This window comes from Phyllobates terribilis, unplaced genomic scaffold (assembly GCF_046119375.1).
Source record: "Phyllobates terribilis strain yellow unplaced genomic scaffold, ASM4611937v1 Scaffold_2347__1_contigs__length_138829, whole genome shotgun sequence".
In the NCBI taxonomy this organism is placed as follows: Eukaryota; Metazoa; Chordata; class Amphibia; order Anura; family Dendrobatidae; genus Phyllobates; species Phyllobates terribilis.
The window spans coordinates 71051-88660 of NW_027365105.1; the positions used below are offsets into that span (position 1 = coordinate 71051).

At 44.9% G+C, this 17610-nt stretch overlaps 13 non-coding genes across 13 annotated transcripts; all 13 read left to right on the forward strand.

Moving 5' to 3' along the window:
- Positions 1 to 912: 912 nt before the first annotated feature.
- On the forward strand, positions 913 to 1103 carry LOC141246160 (U2 spliceosomal RNA). The gene has a single exon (XR_012309782.1). It is a non-coding gene; the product is annotated as a U2 spliceosomal RNA (small nuclear RNA).
- A 1115-nt stretch (positions 1104 to 2218) lies between these two features.
- Positions 2219 to 2409, forward strand: LOC141246161 (U2 spliceosomal RNA). Its single transcript, XR_012309783.1, has one exon. It is a non-coding gene; the product is annotated as a U2 spliceosomal RNA (small nuclear RNA).
- A 1115-nt stretch (positions 2410 to 3524) lies between these two features.
- LOC141246162 (U2 spliceosomal RNA) lies at positions 3525 to 3715 on the forward strand. The gene has a single exon (XR_012309784.1). It is a non-coding gene; the product is annotated as a U2 spliceosomal RNA (small nuclear RNA).
- A 1115-nt stretch (positions 3716 to 4830) lies between these two features.
- On the forward strand, positions 4831 to 5021 carry LOC141246163 (U2 spliceosomal RNA). The gene has a single exon (XR_012309785.1). It is a non-coding gene; the product is annotated as a U2 spliceosomal RNA (small nuclear RNA).
- Positions 5022 to 6136: 1115 nt separating this feature from the next.
- On the forward strand, positions 6137 to 6327 carry LOC141246102 (U2 spliceosomal RNA). The gene has a single exon (XR_012309730.1). It is a non-coding gene; the product is annotated as a U2 spliceosomal RNA (small nuclear RNA).
- Positions 6328 to 7442: 1115 nt separating this feature from the next.
- LOC141246164 (U2 spliceosomal RNA) lies at positions 7443 to 7633 on the forward strand. The gene has a single exon (XR_012309786.1). It is a non-coding gene; the product is annotated as a U2 spliceosomal RNA (small nuclear RNA).
- A 1115-nt stretch (positions 7634 to 8748) lies between these two features.
- LOC141246051 (U2 spliceosomal RNA) lies at positions 8749 to 8939 on the forward strand. The gene has a single exon (XR_012309683.1). It is a non-coding gene; the product is annotated as a U2 spliceosomal RNA (small nuclear RNA).
- Positions 8940 to 10054: 1115 nt separating this feature from the next.
- On the forward strand, positions 10055 to 10245 carry LOC141246103 (U2 spliceosomal RNA). The gene has a single exon (XR_012309731.1). It is a non-coding gene; the product is annotated as a U2 spliceosomal RNA (small nuclear RNA).
- A 1115-nt stretch (positions 10246 to 11360) lies between these two features.
- On the forward strand, positions 11361 to 11551 carry LOC141246052 (U2 spliceosomal RNA). Its single transcript, XR_012309684.1, has one exon. It is a non-coding gene; the product is annotated as a U2 spliceosomal RNA (small nuclear RNA).
- Positions 11552 to 12666: 1115 nt separating this feature from the next.
- On the forward strand, positions 12667 to 12857 carry LOC141246053 (U2 spliceosomal RNA). The gene has a single exon (XR_012309685.1). It is a non-coding gene; the product is annotated as a U2 spliceosomal RNA (small nuclear RNA).
- A 1115-nt stretch (positions 12858 to 13972) lies between these two features.
- LOC141246054 (U2 spliceosomal RNA) lies at positions 13973 to 14163 on the forward strand. Its single transcript, XR_012309686.1, has one exon. It is a non-coding gene; the product is annotated as a U2 spliceosomal RNA (small nuclear RNA).
- Positions 14164 to 15278: 1115 nt separating this feature from the next.
- On the forward strand, positions 15279 to 15469 carry LOC141246055 (U2 spliceosomal RNA). Its single transcript, XR_012309687.1, has one exon. It is a non-coding gene; the product is annotated as a U2 spliceosomal RNA (small nuclear RNA).
- A 1112-nt stretch (positions 15470 to 16581) lies between these two features.
- Positions 16582 to 16772, forward strand: LOC141246058 (U2 spliceosomal RNA). Its single transcript, XR_012309689.1, has one exon. It is a non-coding gene; the product is annotated as a U2 spliceosomal RNA (small nuclear RNA).
- The last annotated feature ends 838 nt before the right edge of the window (positions 16773 to 17610 follow it).

The following is a 17610-nucleotide window of genomic DNA, read 5'->3' on the forward strand; positions in this document are numbered from 1 at the left end:
GATGCAATGCTATCTTTCTAGCTCTCCCTTTTTACTTCCTTTTGGATAAACAGACATATTAGGCAAGCATTTTGGAGCTTTCACCTAAATAACTACAGGTGGTGAGGTAAGCTGCACAATATAATTGACCTTTCAGTATATTGTTGCACACACACCATCTATTTAGCAAATGCCCTTGTTATCAACAGCAGCCTTTTAAACTCACCTGAGCTAACAGGTATGTGCGCTGGTTACTCTGCTGCGCTTAAAATTTCTTTTTTGGTTTGCTACAATGCCTTTTCTGAAACGTTGTCTCCTTCTGCTGGAACACTGACTTCTTTCATTTAATGCCTGCAGACTATAAAAGAGAACCCAACCCAAAAAGTTTGGTTGATTAGTCTGTGGCATTCTGTTAAACTGTTGCTTATGGCGGTCTCTGTGAGCTTCTCAGCGACATTCAGCCAGCCAGGTATCCTGCCTGCAGTAGATGGAATGTGGCAATGGAACGCTGGCTGCGCGTGTCATAATAGGCTCTGAGCCTTTATATACCTGTGCACAGCAGCAGCCACCTTCAGTCTGCTGCTGGACAGCCAGCAGCAGCAGCAGCAGGAGAGGTATGTAATCAGGAGCCCTCCTGCTAAGGGTAGACAGCTGCTCGTTCCACCCCACCCCCCGCCTTAATTGGTTCTCCTCCCTTCCAACGGTGTTGAGGCGGGTGGGAACAGCAGGGGGTGAAGGTGCTGTGTTTAAAGAGGTGGAGTTATGCAGATCTAAAATGCGTGGATTGCAGCAGCAGCAAGCCGAAAAGTGCAGGCATGTAAGGGATCTAGAGGTTGACAACATGTCTTCTTAACGGGAGTCCAGGAGCTCATCTCCACAAATGGACTTTTCAGGATCCTTGGGTGGCTCCGTAGTTTGAAACCAATTCTGGTTATCGCTTCTCGGCCTTTTGGCTAAGATCAAGTGTAGTATCTGTTCTTATCAGTTTAATATCTGATACGTCCCCTATCTGGGGACCATATATTAAATGGATTTTTAGAACAGGGAGATGGAAAAAGAGCTTGCTCTGTCCACTCCACGCATTGACCTGGTATTGCAGTATCTCCAGGACCGGTGCACCCCTTCTTTAATGCAGTTTCTAAAATCAGAAAGAATTGAATTCAATGTTTTTTGTTCATTTTGCTTGTTTGTCGGATTTTGGGATGGACTCTTTGGCTTTGCTTTTCTTCTCCTCATTGGATTTTTCATGTTCAAAGTTGCAGAAGCCAGATTACAAGCTCATTTTGGTTCATCTTCAGCAACTGTGCATTGCATTGCCATGTAATGTGATGCAATGCTATCTTTCTAGCTCTCCCTTTTTACTTCCTTTTGGATAAACAGACATATTAGGCAAGCATTTTGGAGCTTTCACCTAAATAACTACAGGTGGTGAGGTAAGCTGCACAATATAATTGACCTTTCAGTATATTGTTGCACACACACCATCTATTTAGCAAATGCCCTTGTTATCAACAGCAGCCTTTTAAACTCACCTGAGCTAACAGGTATGTGCGCTGGTTACTCTGCTGCGCTTAAAATTTCTTTTTTGGTTTGCTACAATGCCTTTTCTGAAACGTTGTCTCCTTCTGCTGGAACACTGACTTCTTTCATTTAATGCCTGCAGACTATAAAAGAGAACCCAACCCAAAAAGTTTGGTTGATTAGTCTGTGGCATTCTGTTAAACTGTTGCTTATGGCGGTCTCTGTGAGCTTCTCAGCGACATTCAGCCAGCCAGGTATCCTGCCTGCAGTAGATGGAATGTGGCAATGGAACGCTGGCTGCGCGTGTCATAATAGGCTCTGAGCCTTTATATACCTGTGCACAGCAGCAGCCACCTTCAGTCTGCTGCTGGACAGCCAGCAGCAGCAGCAGCAGGAGAGGTATGTAATCAGGAGCCCTCCTGCTAAGGGTAGACAGCTGCTCGTTCCACCCCACCCCCCGCCTTAATTGGTTCTCCTCCCTTCCAACGGTGTTGAGGCGGGTGGGAACAGCAGGGGGTGAAGGTGCTGTGTTTAAAGAGGTGGAGTTATGCAGATCTAAAACGCGTGGATTGCAGCAGCAGCAAGCCGAAAAGTGCAGGCATGTAAGGGATCTAGAGGTTGACAACATGTCTTCTTAACGGGAGTCCAGGAGCTCATCTCCACAAATGGACTTTTCAGGATCCTTGGGTGGCTCCGTAGTTTGAAACCAATTCTGGTTATCGCTTCTCGGCCTTTTGGCTAAGATCAAGTGTAGTATCTGTTCTTATCAGTTTAATATCTGATACGTCCCCTATCTGGGGACCATATATTAAATGGATTTTTAGAACAGGGAGATGGAAAAAGAGCTTGCTCTGTCCACTCCACGCATTGACCTGGTATTGCAGTATCTCCAGGACCGGTGCACCCCTTCTTTAATGCAGTTTCTAAAATCAGAAAGAATTGAATTCAATGTTTTTTGTTCATTTTGCTTGTTTGTCGGATTTTGGGATGGACTCTTTGGCTTTGCTTTTCTTCTCCTCATTGGATTTTTCATGTTCAAAGTTGCAGAAGCCAGATTACAAGCTCATTTTGGTTCATCTTCAGCAACTGTGCATTGCATTGCCATGTAATGTGATGCAATGCTATCTTTCTAGCTCTCCCTTTTTACTTCCTTTTGGATAAACAGACATATTAGGCAAGCATTTTGGAGCTTTCACCTAAATAACTACAGGTGGTGAGATAAGCTGCACAATATAATTGACCTTTCAGTATATTGTTGCACACACACCATCTATTTAGCAAATGCCCTTGTTATCAACAGCAGCCTTTTAAACTCACCTGAGCTAACAGGTATGTGCGCTGGTTACTCTGCTGCGCTTAAAATTTCTTTTTTGGTTTGCTACAATGCCTTTTCTGAAACGTTGTCTCCTTCTGCTGGAACACTGACTTCTTTCATTTAATGCCTGCAGACTATAAAAGAGAACCCAACCCAAAAAGTTTGGTTGATTAGTCTGTGGCATTCTGTTAAACTGTTGCTTATGGCGGTCTCTGTGAGCTTCTCAGCGACATTCAGCCAGCCAGGTATCCTGCCTGCAGTAGATGGAATGTGGCAATGGAACGCTGGCTGCGCGTGTCATAATAGGCTCTGAGCCTTTATATACCTGTGCACAGCAGCAGCCACCTTCAGTCTGCTGCTGGACAGCCAGCAGCAGCAGCAGCAGGAGAGGTATGTAATCAGGAGCCCTCCTGCTAAGGGTAGACAGCTGCTCGTTCCACCCCACCCCCCGCCTTAATTGGTTCTCCTCCCTTCCAACGGTGTTGAGGCGGGTGGGAACAGCAGGGGGTGAAGGTGCTGTGTTTAAAGAGGTGGAGTTATGCAGATCTAAAACGCGTGGATTGCAGCAGCAGCAAGCCGAAAAGTGCAGGCATGTAAGGGATCTAGAGGTTGACAACATGTCTTCTTAACGGGAGTCCAGGAGCTCATCTCCACAAATGGACTTTTCAGGATCCTTGGGTGGCTCCGTAGTTTGAAACCAATTCTGGTTATCGCTTCTCGGCCTTTTGGCTAAGATCAAGTGTAGTATCTGTTCTTATCAGTTTAATATCTGATACGTCCCCTATCTGGGGACCATATATTAAATGGATTTTTAGAACAGGGAGATGGAAAAAGAGCTTGCTCTGTCCACTCCACGCATTGACCTGGTATTGCAGTATCTCCAGGACCGGTGCACCCCTTCTTTAATGCAGTTTCTAAAATCAGAAAGAATTGAATTCAATGTTTTTTGTTCATTTTGCTTGTTTGTCGGATTTTGGGATGGACTCTTTGGCTTTGCTTTTCTTCTCCTCATTGGATTTTTCATGTTCAAAGTTGCAGAAGCCAGATTACAAGCTCATTTTGGTTCATCTTCAGCAACTGTGCATTGCATTGCCATGTAATGTGATGCAATGCTATCTTTCTAGCTCTCCCTTTTTACTTCCTTTTGGATAAACAGACATATTAGGCAAGCATTTTGGAGCTTTCACCTAAATAACTACAGGTGGTGAGATAAGCTGCACAATATAATTGACCTTTCAGTATATTGTTGCACACACACCATCTATTTAGCAAATGCCCTTGTTATCAACAGCAGCCTTTTAAACTCACCTGAGCTAACAGGTATGTGCGCTGGTTACTCTGCTGCGCTTAAAATTTCTTTTTTGGTTTGCTACAATGCCTTTTCTGAAACGTTGTCTCCTTCTGCTGGAACACTGACTTCTTTCATTTAATGCCTGCAGACTATAAAAGAGAACCCAACCCAAAAAGTTTGGTTGATTAGTCTGTGGCATTCTGTTAAACTGTTGCTTATGGCGGTCTCTGTGAGCTTCTCAGCGACATTCAGCCAGTCAGGTATCCTGCCTGCAGTAGATGGAATGTGGCAATGGAACGCTGGCTGCGCGTGTCATAATAGGCTCTGAGCCTTTATATACCTGTGCACAGCAGCAGCCACCTTCAGTCTGCTGCTGGACAGCCAGCAGCAGCAGCAGCAGGAGAGGTATGTAATCAGGAGCCCTCCTGCTAAGGGTAGACAGCTGCTCGTTCCACCCCACCCCCCGCCTTAATTGGTTCTCCTCCCTTCCAACGGTGTTGAGGCGGGTGGGAACAGCAGGGGGTGAAGGTGCTGTGTTTAAAGAGGTGGAGTTATGCAGATCTAAAACGCGTGGATTGCAGCAGCAGCAAGCCGAAAAGTGCAGGCATGTAAGGGATCTAGAGGTTGACAACATGTCTTCTTAACGGGAGTCCAGGAGCTCATCTCCACAAATGGACTTTTCAGGATCCTTGGGTGGCTCCGTAGTTTGAAACCAATTCTGGTTATCGCTTCTCGGCCTTTTGGCTAAGATCAAGTGTAGTATCTGTTCTTATCAGTTTAATATCTGATACGTCCCCTATCTGGGGACCATATATTAAATGGATTTTTAGAACAGGGAGATGGAAAAAGAGCTTGCTCTGTCCACTCCACGCATTGACCTGGTATTGCAGTATCTCCAGGACCGGTGCACCCCTTCTTTAATGCAGTTTCTAAAATCAGAAAGAATTGAATTCAATGTTTTTTGTTCATTTTGCTTGTTTGTCGGATTTTGGGATGGACTCTTTGGCTTTGCTTTTCTTCTCCTCATTGGATTTTTCATGTTCAAAGTTGCAGAAGCCAGATTACAAGCTCATTTTGGTTCATCTTCAGCAACTGTGCATTGCATTGCCATGTAATGTGATGCAATGCTATCTTTCTAGCTCTCCCTTTTTACTTCCTTTTGGATAAACAGACATATTAGGCAAGCATTTTGGAGCTTTCACCTAAATAACTACAGGTGGTGAGATAAGCTGCACAATATAATTGACCTTTCAGTATATTGTTGCACACACACCATCTATTTAGCAAATGCCCTTGTTATCAACAGCAGCCTTTTAAACTCACCTGAGCTAACAGGTATGTGCGCTGGTTACTCTGCTGCGCTTAAAATTTCTTTTTTGGTTTGCTACAATGCCTTTTCTGAAACGTTGTCTCCTTCTGCTGGAACACTGACTTCTTTCATTTAATGCCTGCAGACTATAAAAGAGAACCCAACCCAAAAAGTTTGGTTGATTAGTCTGTGGCATTCTGTTAAACTGTTGCTTATGGCGGTCTCTGTGAGCTTCTCAGCGACATTCAGCCAGCCAGGTATCCTGCCTGCAGTAGATGGAATGTGGCAATGGAACGCTGGCTGCGCGTGTCATAATAGGCTCTGAGCCTTTATATACCTGTGCACAGCAGCAGCCACCTTCAGTCTGCTGCTGGACAGCCAGCAGCAGCAGCAGCAGGAGAGGTATGTAATCAGGAGCCCTCCTGCTAAGGGTAGACAGCTGCTCGTTCCACCCCACCCCCCGCCTTAATTGGTTCTCCTCCCTTCCAACGGTGTTGAGGCGGGTGGGAACAGCAGGGGGTGAAGGTGCTGTGTTTAAAGAGGTGGAGTTATGCAGATCTAAAACGCGTGGATTGCAGCAGCAGCAAGCCGAAAAGTGCAGGCATGTAAGGGATCTAGAGGTTGACAACATGTCTTCTTAACGGGAGTCCAGGAGCTCATCTCCACAAATGGACTTTTCAGGATCCTTGGGTGGCTCCGTAGTTTGAAACCAATTCTGGTTATCGCTTCTCGGCCTTTTGGCTAAGATTAAGTGTAGTATCTGTTCTTATCAGTTTAATATCTGATACGTCCCCTATCTGGGGACCATATATTAAATGGATTTTTAGAACAGGGAGATGGAAAAAGAGCTTGCTCTGTCCACTCCACGCATTGACCTGGTATTGCAGTATCTCCAGGACCGGTGCACCCCTTCTTTAATGCAGTTTCTAAAATCAGAAAGAATTGAATTCAATGTTTTTTGTTCATTTTGCTTGTTTGTCGGATTTTGGGATGGACTCTTTGGCTTTGCTTTTCTTCTCCTCATTGGATTTTTCATGTTCAAAGTTGCAGAAGCCAGATTACAAGCTCATTTTGGTTCATCTTCAGCAACTGTGCATTGCATTGCCATGTAATGTGATGCAATGCTATCTTTCTAGCTCTCCCTTTTTACTTCCTTTTGGATAAACAGACATATTAGGCAAGCATTTTGGAGCTTTCACCTAAATAACTACAGGTGGTGAGATAAGCTGCACAATGTAATTGACCTTTCAGTATATTGTTGCACACACACCATCTATTTAGCAAATGCCCTTGTTATCAACAGCAGCCTTTTAAACTCACCTGAGCTAACAGGTATGTGCGCTGGTTACTCTGCTGCGCTTAAAATTTCTTTTTTGGTTTGCTACAATGCCTTTTCTGAAACGTTGTCTCCTTCTGCTGGAACACTGACTTCTTTCATTTAATGCCTGCAGACTATAAAAGAGAACCCAACCCAAAAAGTTTGGTTGATTAGTCTGTGGCATTCTGTTAAACTGTTGCTTATGGCGGTCTCTGTGAGCTTCTCAGCGACATTCAGCCAGCCAGGTATCCTGCCTGCAGTAGATGGAATGTGGCAATGGAACGCTGGCTGCGCGTGTCATAATAGGCTCTGAGCCTTTATATACCTGTGCACAGCAGCAGCCACCTTCAGTCTGCTGCTGGACAGCCAGCAGCAGCAGCAGCAGGAGAGGTATGTAATCAGGAGCCCTCCTGCTAAGGGTAGACAGCTGCTCGTTCCACCCCACCCCCCGCCTTAATTGGTTCTCCTCCCTTCCAACGGTGTTGAGGCGGGTGGGAACAGCAGGGGGTGAAGGTGCTGTGTTTAAAGAGGTGGAGTTATGCAGATCTAAAACGCGTGGATTGCAGCAGCAGCAAGCCGAAAAGTGCAGGCATGTAAGGGATCTAGAGGTTGACAACATGTCTTCTTAACGGGAGTCCAGGAGCTCATCTCCACAAATGGACTTTTCAGGATCCTTGGGTGGCTCCGTAGTTTGAAACCAATTCTGGTTATCGCTTCTCGGCCTTTTGGCTAAGATCAAGTGTAGTATCTGTTCTTATCAGTTTAATATCTGATACGTCCCCTATCTGGGGACCATATATTAAATGGATTTTTAGAACAGGGAGATGGAAAAAGAGCTTGCTCTGTCCACTCCACGCATTGACCTGGTATTGCAGTATCTCCAGGACCGGTGCACCCCTTCTTTAATGCAGTTTCTAAAATCAGAAAGAATTGAATTCAATGTTTTTTGTTCATTTTGCTTGTTTGTCGGATTTTGGGATGGACTCTTTGGCTTTGCTTTTCTTCTCCTCATTGGATTTTTCATGTTCAAAGTTGCAGAAGCCAGATTACAAGCTCATTTTGGTTCATCTTCAGCAACTGTGCATTGCATTGCCATGTAATGTGATGCAATGCTATCTTTCTAGCTCTCCCTTTTTACTTCCTTTTGGATAAACAGACATATTAGGCAAGCATTTTGGAGCTTTCACCTAAATAACTACAGGTGGTGAGATAAGCTGCACAATATAATTGACCTTTCAGTATATTGTTGCACACACACCATCTATTTAGCAAATGCCCTTGTTATCAACAGCAGCCTTTTAAACTCACCTGAGCTAACAGGTATGTGCGCTGGTTACTCTGCTGCGCTTAAAATTTCTTTTTTGGTTTGCTACAATGCCTTTTCTGAAACGTTGTCTCCTTCTGCTGGAACACTGACTTCTTTCATTTAATGCCTGCAGACTATAAAAGAGAACCCAACCCAAAAAGTTTGGTTGATTAGTCTGTGGCATTCTGTTAAACTGTTGCTTATGGCGGTCTCTGTGAGCTTCTCAGCGACATTCAGCCAGTCAGGTATCCTGCCTGCAGTAGATGGAATGTGGCAATGGAACGCTGGCTGCGCGTGTCATAATAGGCTCTGAGCCTTTATATACCTGTGCACAGCAGCAGCCACCTTCAGTCTGCTGCTGGACAGCCAGCAGCAGCAGCAGCAGGAGAGGTATGTAATCAGGAGCCCTCCTGCTAAGGGTAGACAGCTGCTCGTTCCACCCCACCCCCCGCCTTAATTGGTTCTCCTCCCTTCCAACGGTGTTGAGGCGGGTGGGAACAGCAGGGGGTGAAGGTGCTGTGTTTAAAGAGGTGGAGTTATGCAGATCTAAAACGCGTGGATTGCAGCAGCAGCAAGCCGAAAAGTGCAGGCATGTAAGGGATCTAGAGGTTGACAACATGTCTTCTTAACGGGAGTCCAGGAGCTCATCTCCACAAATGGACTTTTCAGGATCCTTGGGTGGCTCCGTAGTTTGAAACCAATTCTGGTTATCGCTTCTCGGCCTTTTGGCTAAGATCAAGTGTAGTATCTGTTCTTATCAGTTTAATATCTGATACGTCCCCTATCTGGGGACCATATATTAAATGGATTTTTAGAACAGGGAGATGGAAAAAGAGCTTGCTCTGTCCACTCCACGCATTGACCTGGTATTGCAGTATCTCCAGGACCGGTGCACCCCTTCTTTAATGCAGTTTCTAAAATCAGAAAGAATTGAATTCAATGTTTTTTGTTCATTTTGCTTGTTTGTCGGATTTTGGGATGGACTCTTTGGCTTTGCTTTTCTTCTCCTCATTGGATTTTTCATGTTCAAAGTTGCAGAAGCCAGATTACAAGCTCATTTTGGTTCATCTTCAGCAACTGTGCATTGCATTGCCATGTAATGTGATGCAATGCTATCTTTCTAGCTCTCCCTTTTTACTTCCTTTTGGATAAACAGACATATTAGGCAAGCATTTTGGAGCTTTCACCTAAATAACTACAGGTGGTGAGATAAGCTGCACAATATAATTGACCTTTCAGTATATTGTTGCACACACACCATCTATTTAGCAAATGCCCTTGTTATCAACAGCAGCCTTTTAAACTCACCTGAGCTAACAGGTATGTGCGCTGGTTACTCTGCTGCGCTTAAAATTTCTTTTTTGGTTTGCTACAATGCCTTTTCTGAAACGTTGTCTCCTTCTGCTGGAACACTGACTTCTTTCATTTAATGCCTGCAGACTATAAAAGAGAACCCAACCCAAAAAGTTTGGTTGATTAGTCTGTGGCATTCTGTTAAACTGTTGCTTATGGCGGTCTCTGTGAGCTTCTCAGCGACATTCAGCCAGCCAGGTATCCTGCCTGCAGTAGATGGAATGTGGCAATGGAACGCTGGCTGCGCGTGTCATAATAGGCTCTGAGCCTTTATATACCTGTGCACAGCAGCAGCCACCTTCAGTCTGCTGCTGGACAGCCAGCAGCAGCAGCAGCAGGAGAGGTATGTAATCAGGAGCCCTCCTGCTAAGGGTAGACAGCTGCTCGTTCCACCCCACCCCCCGCCTTAATTGGTTCTCCTCCCTTCCAACGGTGTTGAGGCGGGTGGGAACAGCAGGGGGTGAAGGTGCTGTGTTTAAAGAGGTGGAGTTATGCAGATCTAAAACGCGTGGATTGCAGCAGCAGCAAGCCGAAAAGTGCAGGCATGTAAGGGATCTAGAGGTTGACAACATGTCTTCTTAACGGGAGTCCAGGAGCTCATCTCCACAAATGGACTTTTCAGGATCCTTGGGTGGCTCCGTAGTTTGAAACCAATTCTGGTTATCGCTTCTCGGCCTTTTGGCTAAGATTAAGTGTAGTATCTGTTCTTATCAGTTTAATATCTGATACGTCCCCTATCTGGGGACCATATATTAAATGGATTTTTAGAACAGGGAGATGGAAAAAGAGCTTGCTCTGTCCACTCCACGCATTGACCTGGTATTGCAGTATCTCCAGGACCGGTGCACCCCTTCTTTAATGCAGTTTCTAAAATCAGAAAGAATTGAATTCAATGTTTTTTGTTCATTTTGCTTGTTTGTCGGATTTTGGGATGGACTCTTTGGCTTTGCTTTTCTTCTCCTCATTGGATTTTTCATGTTCAAAGTTGCAGAAGCCAGATTACAAGCTCATTTTGGTTCATCTTCAGCAACTGTGCATTGCATTGCCATGTAATGTGATGCAATGCTATCTTTCTAGCTCTCCCTTTTTACTTCCTTTTGGATAAACAGACATATTAGGCAAGCATTTTGGAGCTTTCACCTAAATAACTACAGGTGGTGAGATAAGCTGCACAATATAATTGACCTTTCAGTATATTGTTGCACACACACCATCTATTTAGCAAATGCCCTTGTTATCAACAGCAGCCTTTTAAACTCACCTGAGCTAACAGGTATGTGCGCTGGTTACTCTGCTGCGCTTAAAATTTCTTTTTTGGTTTGCTACAATGCCTTTTCTGAAACGTTGTCTCCTTCTGCTGGAACACTGACTTCTTTCATTTAATGCCTGCAGACTATAAAAGAGAACCCAACCCAAAAAGTTTGGTTGATTAGTCTGTGGCATTCTGTTAAACTGTTGCTTATGGCGGTCTCTGTGAGCTTCTCAGCGACATTCAGCCAGCCAGGTATCCTGCCTGCAGTAGATGGAATGTGGCAATGGAACGCTGGCTGCGCGTGTCATAATAGGCTCTGAGCCTTTATATACCTGTGCACAGCAGCAGCCACCTTCAGTCTGCTGCTGGACAGCCAGCAGCAGCAGCAGCAGGAGAGGTATGTAATCAGGAGCCCTCCTGCTAAGGGTAGACAGCTGCTCGTTCCACCCCACCCCCCGCCTTAATTGGTTCTCCTCCCTTCCAACGGTGTTGAGGCGGGTGGGAACAGCAGGGGGTGAAGGTGCTGTGTTTAAAGAGGTGGAGTTATGCAGATCTAAAATGCGTGGATTGCAGCAGCAGCAAGCCGAAAAGTGCAGGCATGTAAGGGATCTAGAGGTTGACAACATGTCTTCTTAACGGGAGTCCAGGAGCTCATCTCCACAAATGGACTTTTCAGGATCCTTGGGTGGCTCCGTAGTTTGAAACCAATTCTGGTTATCGCTTCTCGGCCTTTTGGCTAAGATCAAGTGTAGTATCTGTTCTTATCAGTTTAATATCTGATACGTCCCCTATCTGGGGACCATATATTAAATGGATTTTTAGAACAGGGAGATGGAAAAAGAGCTTGCTCTGTCCACTCCACGCATTGACCTGGTATTGCAGTATCTCCAGGACCGGTGCACCCCTTCTTTAATGCAGTTTCTAAAATCAGAAAGAATTGAATTCAATGTTTTTTGTTCATTTTGCTTGTTTGTCGGATTTTGGGATGGACTCTTTGGCTTTGCTTTTCTTCTCCTCATTGGATTTTTCATGTTCAAAGTTGCAGAAGCCAGATTACAAGCTCATTTTGGTTCATCTTCAGCAACTGTGCATTGCATTGCCATGTAATGTGATGCAATGCTATCTTTCTAGCTCTCCCTTTTTACTTCCTTTTGGATAAACAGACATATTAGGCAAGCATTTTGGAGCTTTCACCTAAATAACTACAGGTGGTGAGATAAGCTGCACAATATAATTGACCTTTCAGTATATTGTTGCACACACACCATCTATTTAGCAAATGCCCTTGTTATCAACAGCAGCCTTTTAAACTCACCTGAGCTAACAGGTATGTGCGCTGGTTACTCTGCTGCGCTTAAAATTTCTTTTTTGGTTTGCTACAATGCCTTTTCTGAAACGTTGTCTCCTTCTGCTGGAACACTGACTTCTTTCATTTAATGCCTGCAGACTATAAAAGAGAACCCAACCCAAAAAGTTTGGTTGATTAGTCTGTGGCATTCTGTTAAACTGTTGCTTATGGCGGTCTCTGTGAGCTTCTCAGCGACATTCAGCCAGCCAGGTATCCTGCCTGCAGTAGATGGAATGTGGCAATGGAACGCTGGCTGCGCGTGTCATAATAGGCTCTGAGCCTTTATATACCTGTGCACAGCAGCAGCCACCTTCAGTCTGCTGCTGGACAGCCAGCAGCAGCAGCAGCAGGAGAGGTATGTAATCAGGAGCCCTCCTGCTAAGGGTAGACAGCTGCTCGTTCCACCCCACCCCCCGCCTTAATTGGTTCTCCTCCCTTCCAACGGTGTTGAGGCGGGTGGGAACAGCAGGGGGTGAAGGTGCTGTGTTTAAAGAGGTGGAGTTATGCAGATCTAAAACGCGTGGATTGCAGCAGCAGCAAGCCGAAAAGTGCAGGCATGTAAGGGATCTAGAGGTTGACAACATGTCTTCTTAACGGGAGTCCAGGAGCTCATCTCCACAAATGGACTTTTCAGGATCCTTGGGTGGCTCCGTAGTTTGAAACCAATTCTGGTTATCGCTTCTCGGCCTTTTGGCTAAGATCAAGTGTAGTATCTGTTCTTATCAGTTTAATATCTGATACGTCCCCTATCTGGGGACCATATATTAAATGGATTTTTAGAACAGGGAGATGGAAAAAGAGCTTGCTCTGTCCACTCCACGCATTGACCTGGTATTGCAGTATCTCCAGGACCGGTGCACCCCTTCTTTAATGCAGTTTCTAAAATCAGAAAGAATTGAATTCAATGTTTTTTGTTCATTTTGCTTGTTTGTCGGATTTTGGGATGGACTCTTTGGCTTTGCTTTTCTTCTCCTCATTGGATTTTTCATGTTCAAAGTTGCAGAAGCCAGATTACAAGCTCATTTTGGTTCATCTTCAGCAACTGTGCATTGCATTGCCATGTAATGTGATGCAATGCTATCTTTCTAGCTCTCCCTTTTTACTTCCTTTTGGATAAACAGACATATTAGGCAAGCATTTTGGAGCTTTCACCTAAATAACTACAGGTGGTGAGATAAGCTGCACAATATAATTGACCTTTCAGTATATTGTTGCACACACACCATCTATTTAGCAAATGCCCTTGTTATCAACAGCAGCCTTTTAAACTCACCTGAGCTAACAGGTATGTGCGCTGGTTACTCTGCTGCGCTTAAAATTTCTTTTTTGGTTTGCTACAATGCCTTTTCTGAAACGTTGTCTCCTTCTGCTGGAACACTGACTTCTTTCATTTAATGCCTGCAGACTATAAAAGAGAACCCAACCCAAAAAGTTTGGTTGATTAGTCTGTGGCATTCTGTTAAACTGTTGCTTATGGCGGTCTCTGTGAGCTTCTCAGCGACATTCAGCCAGCCAGGTATCCTGCCTGCAGTAGATGGAATGTGGCAATGGAACGCTGGCTGCGCGTGTCATAATAGGCTCTGAGCCTTTATATACCTGTGCACAGCAGCAGCCACCTTCAGTCTGCTGCTGGACAGCCAGCAGCAGCAGCAGCAGGAGAGGTATGTAATCAGGAGCCCTCCTGCTAAGGGTAGACAGCTGCTCGTTCCACCCCACCCCCCGCCTTAATTGGTTCTCCTCCCTTCCAACGGTGTTGAGGCGGGTGGGAACAGCAGGGGGTGAAGGTGCTGTGTTTAAAGAGGTGGAGTTATGCAGATCTAAAACGCGTGGATTGCAGCAGCAGCAAGCCGAAAAGTGCAGGCATGTAAGGGATCTAGAGGTTGACAACATGTCTTCTTAACGGGAGTCCAGGAGCTCATCTCCACAAATGGACTTTTCAGGATCCTTGGGTGGCTCCGTAGTTTGAAACCAATTCTGGTTATCGCTTCTCGGCCTTTTGGCTAAGATCAAGTGTAGTATCTGTTCTTATCAGTTTAATATCTGATACGTCCCCTATCTGGGGACCATATATTAAATGGATTTTTAGAACAGGGAGATGGAAAAAGAGCTTGCTCTGTCCACTCCACGCATTGACCTGGTATTGCAGTATCTCCAGGACCGGTGCACCCCTTCTTTAATGCAGTTTCTAAAATCAGAAAGAATTGAATTCAATGTTTTTTGTTCATTTTGCTTGTTTGTCGGATTTTGGGATGGACTCTTTGGCTTTGCTTTTCTTCTCCTCATTGGATTTTTCATGTTCAAAGTTGCAGAAGCCAGATTACAAGCTCATTTTGGTTCATCTTCAGCAACTGTGCATTGCATTGCCATGTAATGTGATGCAATGCTATCTTTCTAGCTCTCCCTTTTTACTTCCTTTTGGATAAACAGACATATTAGGCAAGCATTTTGGAGCTTTCACCTAAATAACTACAGGTGGTGAGATAAGCTGCACAATATAATTGACCTTTCAGTATATTGTTGCACACACACCATCTATTTAGCAAATGCCCTTGTTATCAACAGCAGCCTTTTAAACTCACCTGAGCTAACAGGTATGTGCGCTGGTTACTCTGCTGCGCTTAAAATTTCTTTTTTGGTTTGCTACAATGCCTTTTCTGAAACGTTGTCTCCTTCTGCTGGAACACTGACTTCTTTCATTTAATGCCTGCAGACTATAAAAGAGAACCCAACCCAAAAAGTTTGGTTGATTAGTCTGTGGCATTCTGTTAAACTGTTGCTTATGGCGGTCTCTGTGAGCTTCTCAGCGACATTCAGCCAGCCAGGTATCCTGCCTGCAGTAGATGGAATGTGGCAATGGAACGCTGGCTGCGTGTGTCATAATAGGCTCTGAGCCTTTATATACCTGTGCACAGCAGCAGCCACCTTCAGTCTGCTGCTGGACAGCCAGCAGCAGCAGCAGCAGGAGAGGTATGTAATCAGGAGCCCTCCTGCTAAGGGTAGACAGCTGCTCGTTCCACCCCACCCCCCGCCTTAATTGGTTCTCCTCCCTTCCAACGGTGTTGAGGCGGGTGGGAACAGCAGGGGGTGAAGGTGCTGTGTTTAAAGAGGTGGAGTTATGCAGATCTAAAACGCGTGGATTGCAGCAGCAGCAAGCCGAAAAGTGCAGGCATTTAAGGGATCTAGAGGTTGACAACATGTCTTCTTAACGGGAGTCCAGGAGCTCATCTCCACAAATGGACTTTTCAGGATCCTTGGGTGGCTCCGTAGTTTGAAACCAATTCTGGTTATCGCTTCTCGGCCTTTTGGCTAAGATCAAGTGTAGTATCTGTTCTTATCAGTTTAATATCTGATACGTCCCCTATCTGGGGACCATATATTAAATGGATTTTTAGAACAGGGAGATGGAAAAAGAGCTTGCTCTGTCCACTCCACGCATTGACCTGGTATTGCAGTATCTCCAGGACCGGTGCACCCCTTCTTTAATGCAGTTTCTAAAATCAGAAAGAATTGAATTCAATGTTTTTTGTTCATTTTGCTTGTTTGTCGGATTTTGGGATGGACTCTTTGGCTTTGCTTTTCTTCTCCTCATTGGATTTTTCATGTTCAAAGTTGCAGAAGCCAGATTACAAGCTCATTTTGGTTCATCTTCAGCAACTGTGCATTGCATTGCCATGTAATGTGATGCAATGCTATCTTTCTAGCTCTCCCTTTTTACTTCCTTTTGGATAAACAGACATATTAGGCAAGCATTTTGGAGCTTTCACCTAAATAACTACAGGTGGTGAGATAAGCTGCACAATATAATTGACCTTTCAGTATATTGTTGCACACACACCATCTATTTAGCAAATGCCCTTGTTATCAACAGCAGCCTTTTAAACTCACCTGAGCTAACAGGTATGTGCGCTGGTTACTCTGCTGCGCTTAAAATTTCTTTTTTGGTTTGCTACAATGCCTTTTCTGAAACGTTGTCTCCTTCTGCTGGAACACTGACTTCTTTCATTTAATGCCTGCAGACTATAAAAGAGAACCCAACCCAAAAAGTTTGGTTGATTAGTCTGTGGCATTCTGTTAAACTGTTGCTTATGGCGGTCTCTGTGAGCTTCTCAGCGACATTCAGCCAGCCAGGTATCCTGCCTGCAGTAGATGGAATGTGGCAATGGAACGCTGGCTGCGCGTGTCATAATAGGCTCTGAGCCTTTATATACCTGTGCACAGCAGCAGCCACCTTCAGTCTGCTGCTGGACAGCCAGCAGCAGCAGCAGGAGAGGTATGTAATCAGGAGCCCTCCTGCTAAGGGTAGACAGCTGCTCGTTCCACCCCACCCCCCGCCTTAATTGGTTCTCCTCCCTTCCAACGGTGTTGAGGCGGGTGGGAACAGCAGGGGGTGAAGGTGCTGTGTTTAAAGAGGTGGAGTTATGCAGATCTAAAACGCGTGGATTGCAGCAGCAGCAAGCCGAAAAGTGCAGGCATGTAAGGGATCTAGAGGTTGACAACATGTCTTCTTAACGGGAGTCCAGGAGCTCATCTCCACAAATGGACTTTTCAGGATCCTTGGGTGGCTCCGTAGTTTGAAACCAATTCTGGTTATCGCTTCTCGGCCTTTTGGCTAAGATCAAGTGTAGTATCTGTTCTTATCAGTTTAATATCTGATACGTCCCCTATCTGGGGACCATATATTAAATGGATTTTTAGAACAGGGAGATGGAAAAAGAGCTTGCTCTGTCCACTCCACGCATTGACCTGGTATTGCAGTATCTCCAGGACCGGTGCACCCCTTCTTTAATGCAGTTTCTAAAATCAGAAAGAATTGAATTCAATGTTTTTTGTTCATTTTGCTTGTTTGTCGGATTTTGGGATGGACTCTTTGGCTTTGCTTTTCTTCTCCTCATTGGATTTTTCATGTTCAAAGTTGCAGAAGCCAGATTACAAGCTCATTTTGGTTCATCTTCAGCAACTGTGCATTGCATTGCCATGTAATGTGATGCAATGCTATCTTTCTAGCTCTCCCTTTTTACTTCCTTTTGGATAAACAGACATATTAGGCAAGCATTTTGGAGCTTTCACCTAAATAACTACAGGTGGTGAGATAAGCTGCACAATATAATTGACCTTTCAGTATATTGTTGCACACACACCATCTATTTAGCAAATGCCCTTGTTATCAACAGCAGCCTTTTAAACTCACCTGAGCTAACAGGTATGTGCGCTGGTTACTCTGCTGCGCTTAAAATTTCTTTTTTGGTTTGCTACAATGCCTTTTCTGAAACGTTGTCTCCTTCTGCTGGAACACTGACTTCTTTCATTTAATGCCTGCAGACTATAAAAGAGAACCCAACCCAAAAAGTTTGGTTGATTAGTCTGTGGCATTCTGTTAAACTGTTGCTTATGGTGGTCTCTGTGAGCTTCTCAGCGACATTCAGCCAGCCAGGTATCCTGCCTGCAGTAGATGGAATGTGGCAATGGAACGCTGGCTGCGCGTGTCATAATAGGCTCTGAGCCTTTATATACCTGTGCACAGCAGCAGCCACCTTCAGTCTGCTGCTGGACAGCCAGCAGCAGCAGCAGCAGGAGAGGTATGTAATCAGGAGCCCTCCTGCTAAGGGTAGACAGCTGCT